This window comes from Condylura cristata, unplaced genomic scaffold (assembly GCF_000260355.1).
Source record: "Condylura cristata isolate star-nosed mole 26May11 unplaced genomic scaffold, ConCri1.0 scaffold00006, whole genome shotgun sequence".
NCBI lineage: Eukaryota > Metazoa > Chordata > Mammalia > Eulipotyphla > Talpidae > Condylura > Condylura cristata.
In genome coordinates this window covers 7,114,278-7,126,560 of record NW_004567107.1, presented here as the reverse complement: position 1 = coordinate 7,126,560, position 12,283 = coordinate 7,114,278, and the positions used below count along the sequence as shown (strand labels likewise).

Below are 12,283 nucleotides of genomic sequence, written 5' to 3'. Positions count from 1 at the left end.
CATCCTGCCTGCGTAAGGCCCCAGCTCTCCCCCGGGGACGGGGATGTCAGCCTGGCTTCGAGAAAGCCCAAGTGGTCGTCTCAGCTGGAACGAGGGAGTTTTTCCCAGGTCCTCCGAGACTCTCCACGGTTCACTCCCGCACGGCTGTGAACCAGGGCTGGGTGGGCGGGCCCCCGCCGCCTGGCACTCCGGCTCCGTGTGAGGCAGGTTCTGCTGGTCCCGTTGTACAGACAGCAAGGCTGAGCATTTGCTAGGAGCACGTAGTAGGTGTGTGGCCCAGCCGCCGTGGACCCCGGCCTTCAGTTCCCAGCACACATACCCCACACCGCTCTGTTCCGGCGTGAATAGATGCTATTGTTTTTTTTTAAGCAGCAGAAAAGCCACGGGTTCTTCTCCAATACCAGATGCTCAGCCGGCCTCGTGCCTATGTGCCAGGGGCACTGGGTGCTGTGGAAGGTGCTAGAATTGGCTCGGGAGGTGACTGTGTTCGGCTGAGCCGGGGTTGTACTGACTCCTTGCTCCGTGAGGTGGCTGAGGGTCACCTCCTGTTAGGGGTGAGGACGCTGAGGCTCAGAGAGGTTCCCGGACTGGCCAAGGTCACACAGTCCCGGGGAGCCTGGCTCCATGCCGGCTAGCTCTGCATGTCTTTGGTCTTGGCTGTCTCCCTCCCAGCTTGGGCTTCCCCCTTCATTTTGCCTTTGAACAAACTGAAGCCCAAAGAGGTGGTGGCTGGGTCCCAGACTGCAGGGCGAGGTGAGCTGTCTGCGTCACTGTGGAAAGAACAGCCATTCATGCCGCAGCAAGGATGCTTTGGCCAACCCTACCCCCACCCCCCAGGTTCTCAGGCCGGGCGGCGGGCCGGGGCCCGTGGGGTGTGACTCTGTCTGGGACGCCTCCCGGGACAGCCGCCGGCCGTGGGGCTTTGTGGCATCTGAAACAGACCGGCCTTTGAAAAGGTCTCCAAAGCTGTCCCGTCCGACTGCTGGCAAACGGTTCTGATGCGGCAGAGACACAGCGGAGCTCATGATCACAAAATGGTGAGCCGCGCCCAGGCCCGTTGATCTAAACCCGGAGTCACAGGCTAAATGCTCTGCTCCGAGAGGCGGCCACGGCCTCTCTGCAGCGGAAGGAGCATAATCTGCAGGGTTTTCTTCCCATTTACAGGTTTTTTTGTTGTTGTTGTATATTTGTAAAATGAGGCTTCTGCTGGCAAAAGCAGGTTTTAGCAAGTGCGGCAGCTCTTTCAAGACCTAATAAGGCCCCAAAGGAGGGTGTGTTCTGGTAACACTTTCCCTCCCCCGGGGCGGCCGATTCCAGCTCACCTCATTCACTCTGGGCGTTGAGCACCATCCATCTTGCTTCCCATTAGCGGAATTACCGCCATCACTTCTGCGGGATGAGATGGGCCTCTTGGAACCGCCTTGGGGACAGGGCAGAGCAGTTTTGCTGAAAGGGGAAAGGAAAGAGAGAAAAAAAAGAGACTCTTCAGCACACGCAACCTCCGAGCTGAAAGAGCCCAGGTCCTGAGGACAGGCCCGGGGTCGGATGGGGGCAGGGGGGACAGCTGGCAGCCCCGCATTCTAGTCCCTGACACCGGGAGGACCCCAGCCCCTGAGGGGTGTGAAAGGGGTCCTCATCCTCACTGGGCCAAGCCTGGGGGGTCAGTGGCAGCACCCTGCAAACCTCAGCATGGACAAGAGGGGTGGGGCCGTCCTGGGGAAGAGTGGGAGCCAAGTGAGGAAGGACCTGTGTTGGCCTTCGGCTCCCTCCTGGAGGCTCCTGTCTCGGGGAACAGCAAAGGTGTGTGGGCTACAGGTTAGGAGGGAAGGGTCTCGGGCAGGACTTCTGATGGGCCGCTGGGTGCCAGGGCTGTGGCTGGGCTCAGTGTCCTCAGCGGTAGGGGAGGGCTTGGCCCCCTTCCCCTTTGACCTTCCTCGGCCTGGCCTCCCTAGACCCGACGTGGGAGTGGCGTAGGGATGGGGAGAGTCCCGGGCCCGCCACAGTGACAGACAGGGTCAGCCTAAGCATGAGAGGAGGAAGCAGAGTCGTGGGCATTGATGAATTCCCGTGGCACCTTGGAGGGGCTATTGGACCTCCAGTGGCTCCGAGTGGGGCAGTCCTGATGGGGTGGTGGCCCCACGGCCATGCCCTGGGCCTCCCCAACAAAGGCCAGTTTTTGTCCCTGGCCAGGAAGTTCTGTTCATACAGAATTCTCAGCTATCTTTTTGCACACAGCCCCTCTTCCAACTACGACTGCTTGATCGTCAGGGCATCGTCCAGGGGTTCATGTGCCATTACCAGATTATCTACATTTTTTATGGAATGGCTCCATTTTATCAGTAGACCCAAGGCTCAGAGAGGTAAAGGGAGTTACCCAAGGTCACACAGCACAGACTTACAGCACGATCTGGAAGCACCTGTCCATCACCAGCCGGTAGAGAGGACATATTTGCTAGGTAGGAATATGGGGGGGCCCAGGGTTCTCCCGGGAACTGTGAGAGACCCCGTGGGGCAGTAACCAGTGACAGGTGTCCCTAGGGATTGGAGCCCCCCCCCCAGGGCAGGAGCCTGATTTCTAAACTCAGGAGTGATGGATTTATCTGGAAGGTTTGAGGTTGGTAAGGGAGGGGGCGGTGAGGTGGCTATTCCTGGTGGCATGGTGAAGTGTTTTGGTGAGGCCGGTGTTCAGGCCAGGAAGCAGGTGGAGATTCTTCCAGAGGCTGCAGTTCCACCCGAAAAGATCCCTGGGCCCTCTCCCACCCCACCGCAGCCCTTTCCCGCAGGGTGTCGGGGCGGGAGCCCCCTCACCTCCACACCCTCAGCGGCTCTCACAGCTTTCTTGTGAAAAACAAGGCCGACGCCTACCAACTTGCTGGGGACAATGTGAGAATAAATGATAAAATATGTAAAGCTCGCAGCACGCTTTGAGAAGGGAAAAAAAGTGCCATGGATGTGTTATTTTCCCTAAATCCGGATTTCTGAGTGTCATTTTTTTTTTCCTTCCCTGTTGGAGAAACTGTTTTGATTCTCAGGGATGAGAGAAGCCCGCGCTAGTGGGGTGCCTCGGCTCAGGCCCTGGCCTGCAAGCCAGCTGCCTCGGAATACATTTACCCCCCCAATTTCTAGGCAGTGTCATTAATCTGCATGAACCCCAGTTCTAAAGCTCTATGCGGGGATGGGGGGGCCAACTGTGTTGTCACTGTGATGGAATTCCAATTCTCAGTTGATTGATCTGGAGAATTTAGAGGCGGAGCGGTGGAAGCAGGCAGCGTAGAGTTTAATACAGATGTGGGGTACCTTGTCTGTTCGAAAGGGTGTGCAGGAGGGGTCACCACTCCAGCCCCAGCAGGAGTGGGCCTGCCTGGCTGCCATGGGACCGCAGCCTGTTCTCTGCCTTGGTGTGAGGCAGTGAGGCTGGGCAGCACCCAGCAGGGTCTGTCCGGGGCTCTAGGGGAAGATCACAGGCTGCCAGGAGCCCCAGCGCACCCCCTCCGAGAGCCAGGTACCCCAGGGTGGCCCCCAGGGGACTGGGTCCTGCCCACCAACACTGCCCCTCCGTCTGACCCCCCAGCCTCAACCTACATACTGCGGGATGCAGTCAGATTATTTTTCTGTCGAGTGGATACGTGAGGGTGAGGAGCTGAGTGTGTCCTTGTCCTTCCTCATTTGAAGTCATCAGGAGGTTCTTAGAGCCTGCAACTTCAATCAATAGGGCAGAAGGAAAGCAGGTTTCAAGTAAAGTTGTTTCAGGTTTGCTTTTTCCTCTGCAATGTGTAACGAAATACATTGAAAGCGGAGTTAAGGGAGCTGGACTGTCTGGGCGGCTTCACATACCTGGGGTCCCCTTTCATTATCCCCAAACCCACCTTCTAGCTGGGCAGACTGAGACTCAGAGGTGAGGTCATGGGGAGGCGCTCGGCTAGACACCTCCTTGGGGCCTTTCCCTCCAGGCACTGCCTTCCAGGGGTCCAGCCCTCCTGCCCCTGAACTCCCCCGCTGGCCGGCCCCTGGGACAGTCAGGTGGGCGCCCCTGGGCTTTTCCAGACTCTCTCAGTGAACAACCCAACCTGCCTTCCTCCCATTTCCAGGCCACCACAACGAGGCTCAGAGAGGTGCCTGGACTGGGTGATGGGTCCCCAGCAGACAAGGGAAAGGCCTCAGGTTCAGATGTGGGGAGAAAGTCACCTCTGCACCAGTCCCGATGGCGGGAGGGTGGCCTCGAACCCACTTTGGTGCTCTGGGGGGGCAGAGGGAGATGAGCCTGGGGCATGTTGTTTTAGCATGAGACTCTTTTGAGTTTTCCCTTGAGGTCAGGGACGGAGCTTTCCCATCCAGAAAGAACAGGGGAGTCCCCTGGGGCCAGGCAGGGTAGGGGTGACCCCCTCAGGCTGTGGAGGATGTGGGTCAGTCCAGACCCCCAGCAGCTCAGTGTCCAGGCGGGGTGCTCCGGTCCTTTCTGGGGTCCGGCTCCTCGTGCGTGCCCTCAAGCCACTCCTCAGTGGGCATCTCTCCTGGCATTTACTGCTTCTGAGATGACCCCGTCGCTGCGCCCTGTGTTGTATACCCACCTTCCTCTCGCCGCCTCCGGGGAGGCCAGGTCCTCTCCACCGTGTGCCTCGGACAGTGCCTGGCCCGTGAGCCTCTCAGGAAGTGGTGACGCATGATGGTGGAATGCACAGAGCTCTGTTTCCCTGAAAAGGCAACTGGGCCCATAGAGCGCATCTCTGGGCCCCCATTCCCACGGTCGGGCCAGGACCAAAGCCCTTCCTGTCTGGGCCCAGCGCAGGCCTCTCTCGCTGACCAGCTGGTGGCCTGGCATTCCAGGTGCGCCTGTTAGTGTCCCCGCGGGCTCACGCTGCCCAGAGGAACGTCAAGCCCACACTTGTGGCGTTGGATCGGCTCACAGAAAGCATGTCCCGTGGCTGCTCAAGGAATCTGGGCATTTAGCCCAGAAAAGAGTGTGTTTCCTGGCTTCCTGAGAACTGGGGCCCACCCTGGCCCTGGCCGGGGCCTGCAGAATAGCGGGGAGGGGGAGATGGACTCCAGCCCTGGACGGCGACTGTGTCAGAGTATCCCCCGAGGCCAAGGCCCTGAGCCCAGGCCTGTTCCTGCGAGGTCATCCCGGCCCAGCCTGAGTCCCCATGTCTGAGGTGGGCTCAGCTCTTGGGAGTATCTGGAAAAGAAGCACCCTGACGTGCATGCGCATCCTTGCGCTGGTGGGTGACTTTCCTGATGCACCCGGCGCATGCCCGGGGCAGACGTGGGCCCAGCGCCCGCCGAGCGCAGGGTGATCCGCTTGCGCTGGGTCATCAGGCCGCCAGGGCCAGATGTTTCGAAAGCTCCTGGAGCGCCAGGCATCTGGCGTCTGCTGCCAGGCGCGGGTCCGGTTTACGAGGTGTCTCTGAAGAGGGCCGATCCTCAGCGTCGGCCAGTTGCGCAAGGGCTCTGTGGGTTTTCTTTTCACCAGAGGGCTCCGTCCTCTCTGCCTCCTGCTTTTCATTTTTCTTTTCTTTTCTTCTGGACCGGGCTGGGGCGCCTCCCCCGTGAAGCCGGAAGGTCCCCCCATCCTCAGAGGGGATGAGCGGGAATTGCCCACAGTTAACTGGAACAGACATTCCCGTGAGGAGAGAGACCTGTTCGTGTTCAACAGGACTGACACAACACAACCTTCAGCAGAGGTTGTGCTTGCTGGTTGCCAAATGCAGACCAGGCCAGACTGCCACTGGCCAGTGGCAAAAGGAGGAAAGCCGGGCAGCTCTGGCATGGGCTTCTTCCTAAATCTGGTGTCCTTTTTTTGTGGAGGATGGTGGTCATCGGTGGAAATGTCGTTTCAGACCCCAGAAAAGGGGGGGTCCTCAGAAGCTGGGGAGCTGTGACGCTCCCAGGCCCGGGCAGGCCAGGCTGGCACCGGCACCGCATTGGAGCCCAAGGGCCTTGCGTGGAGTCTGCAGCCCCGGGGGGACCGTACCACCACCCACGATGCGGCAGGCATGCCTTTCTTTCCTGGGGCACAGTCACGATGACCATCACTGAGGGGTTTACAACAAAAGCAACTTATCCCCTGACCAGCGCAGATGCCACAAGTCCAAAGTCGAGCTTGGTTCCTCCTAGCGGTCTGTGGGAGAACCTTCTAGGCCTCTCCCCAGCTCCTGTGGCCGGCAGCAGCCCTTGGCGGCCGTGGGCTTACAAGCACATCACCGGGGTCCCTGCCTCTGTGGTCCCTGGCCTTTTCCCTTCCTGTCCCGGCGACCGCGTGTCCTTGTGAGGAAGACAGAAGCACCACGCGAAGCCTGGGTGGTCCTCGCTTAACTTGGGTACATGTGCGAAGACCCTGTCTCCAAGTGAGGGCAGTTCCAGGCAGACCAGGGTTTTGTAGGGGAGCTGTTCAGCCCAGGAGGGGACCCCAGGGGGAGGGGACGGCCTCTGGTCAGGGCGTTGCCAAGCGGTCCCATTGCAGTGTCTGCCACCATTCGAGTTGGGTGAAAACAGGATCCCCAGGAGGGACCCCTCTTACAGGACCCAGAGAGCCTGCTGGCTTTGCCATGGCAGAGACACTGGTGTGCAAGGGTGAGTGTCGGGGGAGTTGGGGGACGCCATTCCCGCAGCCAGGGCCAGGTCGTGTCTCCCCTGAACAGACCCAGAGACACCAGCTGGGAGCTGGCCTGGAGTGGTCCGCCTCCAGCGCGTCTTCTGTGCTCTGACCGTTTCTGTGCTCTAACCCGTGTCCCAAAGGCGAGCGGCGGGCTCACTGCAGCGCTTCTTAGCAGGCCTTTGGTCCTAGTCAGCATTAGCGGCTTTCGCAGCGTCAGCCGGGGCTTCCAGGGCTTCCAGGGCTTTCGAGGGCTTCCGAGGGCCTGAGTCTCCCGCGCTCTGCCCCAGTCACCGGCCACGGCTGTGTGCACGCACCTGCGCCAGGGGAGCCACCCCTCCAGGTAATGACAGGGTCCCCCCATTCTGGAGCCCCGGCCAGCGTAGCCTCTGCTGCCCTGTGGGTAACGGGCAGCCTGGGGGCCATCAAGCGCCTGGTCGGGCCGTCTCCCCGAGCCGCCTGCCCCCACAGACCCGAGGCCACTGCTGTCAGCCTGCCCACATCTAACGCTGGGCTCACCCAGCTCCCAGATTTTGCATCCGCTGTTCTCTCTGCCGGGGGTGCACCCGGCACCTCCACTCAGAGCGCTGCTTCCTGTTCAGCAGAAACACCCCCACATCCCAGGCAGACTGCACAGACCTCTCCCTGGGTGTGCGCTGGGCCCTCGGTGCTGCTGAGAGGCCACCTGCCAGCAAGGCTCCTGCGTCGGGGTGGAGACCCCCCCACCGGCCAGGCTCAAGGTCGGTTCCCAGCTCACGTCCGTAGACTGACTGAACGAGCAACACCTGTGCGAACCTCACCTCTCTGCTCCATGCCTCGGCGTCTGTCTAAAACACAGGACGCAAGCTGGTGCCCTCCTCCGGGTCTGTCAGAGGTCTCTGGTGAGGCAGGAGACCTCGGGCAAGTGGACTCGGGGATTTTCCTGCTTCCACGGAGCGGGGCTGCCATCCCACGTGTTTAGTGCGCCAACAAATGTTGCATATGTGGCGTGAGCACGATGCTCGGAAGGGGGCTTGGGGGCTTCCTGGGCGCTCCACCGCGTTCCTGTCAGTGGGCTCCGGGGTCTCGGAAAAGGCAGAACCCTCTGCGGCGTTGTCCCTGTGCCTGCAGCGGGAGAAGGTGAGCCCCCAGGGCCCACGCTCGCTGTCACCACCCACTGGACTCGTCACGCCTGCGGTGGGGCCTCTGACCCGGCAGCAGTCCCACTGGGTGTTCCCCAGCCCGCCGCCCTGCACGCTGGCACCGATCTCAAACCCCCACTTCTGCCACCTCCCAGTTTTGCAAACTTGCACCTGTAGAGCCTCAGTTTCCTGATCTGCAAAAGGGAGCTCAAGGCCCCACCTCTTGGGAAGGGGCCTGTAGGTGGAGATAGGCAGGCGACATGGCAGAGCCATGACAGGAGCCTGCTTGTTAAGATGTATTTATTTATTCAGAACTGGGGTGCAGGCCAGAGGTTCAGGAGCGAGAGGCTTCAGCAGAGACAGAGTGGGGAGCAGAACAGGCTGGTTCAAGAAGTACACTACTGAGGGGAGCAGCGGGCGGGTCAGGAGAGGTCTGCCGCGCCATGGGGGTCACCTCCGGGGCTGGGGATCGAACTCGCACTGAAGCGGTTGCGACTAGCTTGCAGTGCTGCGTCCTAACCGGCTGTGCCACCAGGGAGGACCCAAGTGTTTTTTATTCTAGAGAGCAGAGAAGTCGGCTTTGCCAAAAACATTGTTGTCTGAAACATTCGTTTTGGAAAATGAACTCGGGTTTGGGGGCAAAAGCTAATTCCCTTGGGAATTTCACGGTGGGGCTTCTGCCCAAACCTTTGCACCCCACACGGGGACCTGCCCAGGTCAGGCTTCCCACGGCTGGGCTGCTGGCAGCCTCCGTGGCATCGTCTCCACAGAGCCGGCCCTGGCTGCCTGTGAATGGAGGCTGCCCCTCCTGAAAGGGGGTCTCCTGCCGCCCCTGAGGCCGCCTGCGCGTAAAGCTCCAGAGTGGACATCAGCCCGGGGATGTCCACTCCTGCTTGGACAGAGGCTCCCAGTGAGGTTCAAGGGGTGGGTCGATGGTGGCCGTGACCAGGCGCCTCCCAGGGTCTCCTGGACTGTGGTTATAAAGGCTGCTGAGCTGACTGAAGAAAATCCACTTCACGGGAAAGGCAGCCTCTTCGAACAACAACCCAGTTAAGGAAGATGGCTCCATGTCTCCAGAAATAGGTGTGCACAGTGTGCCTGGCCTCCTGTGCCTTGGTTTCCCCTTTCTGTAACGTGGAGATAGTAATGTATCTGTTTCACAGGGCTGTCAGGAGGTGTAACTAGGTTAGCCATTTCGTGCATTAGACATGGAGTAAATAAATAAAGGTAAACTGAGGCTCAGCTTGGGCAAGGGACTCACCTCTGGCTACCAACGAGTCCCAGGCAGTCAGACTGAGGCTCATGATCCCTCGTCTCGTGGCCGGCTTCCCTGTGCCTCCTGCCTCTGCTGGACTTCTTTCTGCCTTTTGAAAAGGAAATCGCGTGACCCTCAGCCCACAAGAATTCAGACTGCAGAGAATCTCTGAAACCTCTCTGGGCTGGCAGGGGACCTCGTGGCAATTCTATTCAGCTGTTCTTTCTCCTTGTTTTTTTTTTTTTTTTTTAAACTCTAGAGGGTCTCTTGTGTCCGATCTCCCAAAATAGAAAACGTAACCTTTTGCAAAGGAGTTTGAAGACTTAAGTCCCTGCTGAGTGTCCCTGGACTGTCAGCTCACTTTCTGGGCCTCAGTTTCTCCATCTATGAAATGAGAATCCTCTCCCTGCCTCGGCAGGTGGGCGGCCCCCACCTGCCAGCTTGCTTCAGGGACACACCGCCCGAGAGGCGGCCCCCAGAGGCAGGTCTGTGCCACCAGCCAAGAGGGCGCTGAGTGCCAGAAACCGCTGATACCTCTTTCCAGGAAGAGGGTGAGACCCCCCCAGCACACTGCCCACCGCCACGGCCCTCAGGTCCAAAGGCTGAGTCTTCAGAATGACCCAGACTTTTCTCAGTCTCCTGCCATAGCAAAAACCTCTTCAACCTCTCTGTGCTAAGGCCCCGGGGGGAGGGGGGGCGAGGGGCAGGGGGGGGCAGAGGTCCGTCCTCCCGCCTCCAGGACATCAAAATGGAGGGACTTGGTGTCTTCATGGTTCCTGTCGGGTGCCTGTCGGGTGCCCCAGCCATGAGCTCTAGAGGCTGCTGGCCTTGGGTGTGAGTCCCACCTGGAGGAAAGTAACAGCCCCCCATCCCCACCCCGCCCTGCCAGCTTGCATCTCCATCCGCGCAATGGGTGGATGAGCCCAGCAGGGAGAGGGCAGCCAGCATGGGTGCAGCCGCCTGCTGTCTCATCCCCATCTTCCTTCCCACCCAGGAGGCCCCTGGGACCCAGCTGGGGAGATGCCCAGCCCTGCTGTGGGGCCAAGCCAGGAAGCCTGGGTGTAGAGCCCCACCCGTCTCAGCCAGCAGCAGCCAGAGTGCAGCCTCAGCCTTCGGGGGAGGGTGTCCTCGGGCCCAGGACGGGAAGGGCCTGGCACCCTAAACCGGAAAACCCCTCGGAAGTGGGCTCGCTTTCAGGTCAGCCTGGTATCCTTAGGGGCCCAGCGCAGCTGGGCCTGGGGGGGTTAGGTATGTCCCCATTTTACAGAGCAGGAAGCTGAGGCTTGTTCAGTGAAAAAACTTACCTCTGAGGTCACACAGCCTGTGGTAAGGAAATCGGGATCCACACCTAACTCCTAAGTCCATTATGTCCTCCGAGGTGCTCTTGATGACCCACTGGGTCACCCTCTCCAGAGGGGCTGGTAAGCGTTTAAGAAACCAGGCAGGCTGGGGGAAAGCCGGGTTGGTAGCATTTGCCCGTTTCCATGGTGAAAATACTGTGCTGAGGATGGTTTCAGGCAATGGACGTGACAGTGACCAGCTCAGTGTCTGAGAATTTAGGGCCAGAAGTGGTGGTCCCTGGGACGCTCCCTCTGAAAAGCCTCTCGCCTGCCCAGGGAAGAGCACAGAGTTAGCAGTGGCGGGTGTGAGGCTGCAGACCGGAATCGAGCAGATGGGTTGAGTGGGGCTGCCTGGGCTTCTAGATGCCCTCAGCCCTGTCCGGCCAGAGCCCCTGGAGCTCCCAAGGGTCTCCGTGTCACACAAAGACGCGGGTGCGATGGACGAGGCCCGGAGGCAGCTCTGCAGCACCGCGATGGAATATTAAGGCCTGGCAGCCCCAAGGTGCGATATCCCTGCCAGGCCTGGAGCAGAGCCCTGTAAACGCCGGGATGTAATGGACAATAAAAGTCGCCGGAAAATAGTGAGTCTCCCAGGACCACTGTCGTCCCTGCCACGCGCAGTTGCTGGGGCCACGAGCCCTGTGATCATGAGGCACGATCGTCATGTAAATATATAGGGCTCCTGCCAGCCGAGAGCCAGGATTTATTTTATTGAGACGGTGGGGGAGGGGTGGCTCTCAGGTTCATCGTCTTGATAACTTTGTAAAATGCTTTGCCATCACTTCCCAGCTTCCGGGAGAAAAGCAGCAAGAGCCAGGTGCACCAGTGCCCCCAAAGGGAGAGCCCCCAGAGGCCCTGCTGCCTCCTGCCACCGCCATGGCCCCAGGGCCTGCTTGGCCACAGCCGGGAGTCCCTTGCAGTCATGTCTGCTGCAAGCGGTCGGGTGGCGGGGTAGGTTGCCGGGGTAGTAGTTGCAGGATGTTGCTGTTGAGCAAACACGGATTTCAATGAGGGTAACAGAAACCTCGATAATAGCAGCGGCCACGCTGACTGAGCTCGTAGGTCCCCGAGTCCCTAGAGTCCTGGGTGCACCTTGTCTCCATGTCCTCGCTCAGCTCTCAAAGCAGCCCCAGGGTGGGGCTTCCTGGCCAGCTGTTTCCAGTGAAAGAGGCTGCGAAGGGGCCCATGGCCCGGGCCGTGGAGGGCCGTGGAGGATCCGAACTCGGGGCTCTCGGGCACCAGAGCCCGAGCTGGGCTGCCCCTCCACCTCCTGAGTGCCTGGCCCTCTGGTCCCAGAGCACGGGCTGCCACCTCCTTGAAGCCCCCCTTGACTGGCCCAAGTTAGACTCGACGGCCCCTTCTGTGATTCCGCACCAGCGGGGCACTTTGGCCTGGTCCCCCTACTTCCCATGGGCTTCTTCTCCCAGGGCAGGCTCCAGTCTGCATGATTTCAGGGTGCACCATGGAAAGGCGAGTCCCCCACCGGCCTCATAAGACAATGTTAGCACTGGCAAGGTCCCCTCGCACCATGGTTCAAAATAGGGGTTACCCTCCAGCAGTTACTGTTGTAACTCCTTGAGCTCTGACTTGGGCTCCCCAAAGACCCGGGGGGAACACAAAGCAGCATGAATCTGCAGGGCCGTGGCCCTGGGGCCCCGAAGCTGTGAGTGTGTGCTGGCCAGGAACTCTGCGCAGGGACCAGGGCCGGGTGGAGGAGCTCAGGCTTGAGGCCGCGGTGACTCAGGAGGCCCCGGAGCCCAGCGGGGCCCGAGTGTCCGGCTGCACCCCTCTGCCCAGCGCTGCCCTCTCTTCTGTGTCCAGGCAGCGGGGGTGACCGGCAGTGAGGGCAAGCGTCAGGTGCACAGGCTGAGCAGGGCCAGGGAGGCCTTCTGTGCGGTCCTCACCCGCGGGCCCGTTCTGGCCACTGATCCCACCGTGTCCTCCTCCAGATCTCCCTGGCCCGGGCCCACCCCCACCT

General features: G+C 60.3%; 1 protein-coding gene across 1 annotated transcript in view; it reads left to right on the top strand.

The window, feature by feature from the left end:
- The first annotated feature begins 764 nt into the window (after positions 1-764).
- The window catches only part of NEK6 (NIMA-related kinase 6), a 54,029-nt gene continuing 42,510 nt past the window's right edge, over positions 765-12,283 (top strand). The window contains exon 1 of the mRNA XM_012721212.1: positions 765-1,037. The gene's annotated coding sequence lies outside the window, so the exon portion shown is untranslated. The remainder of the gene's footprint in view (positions 1,038-12,283) is intronic.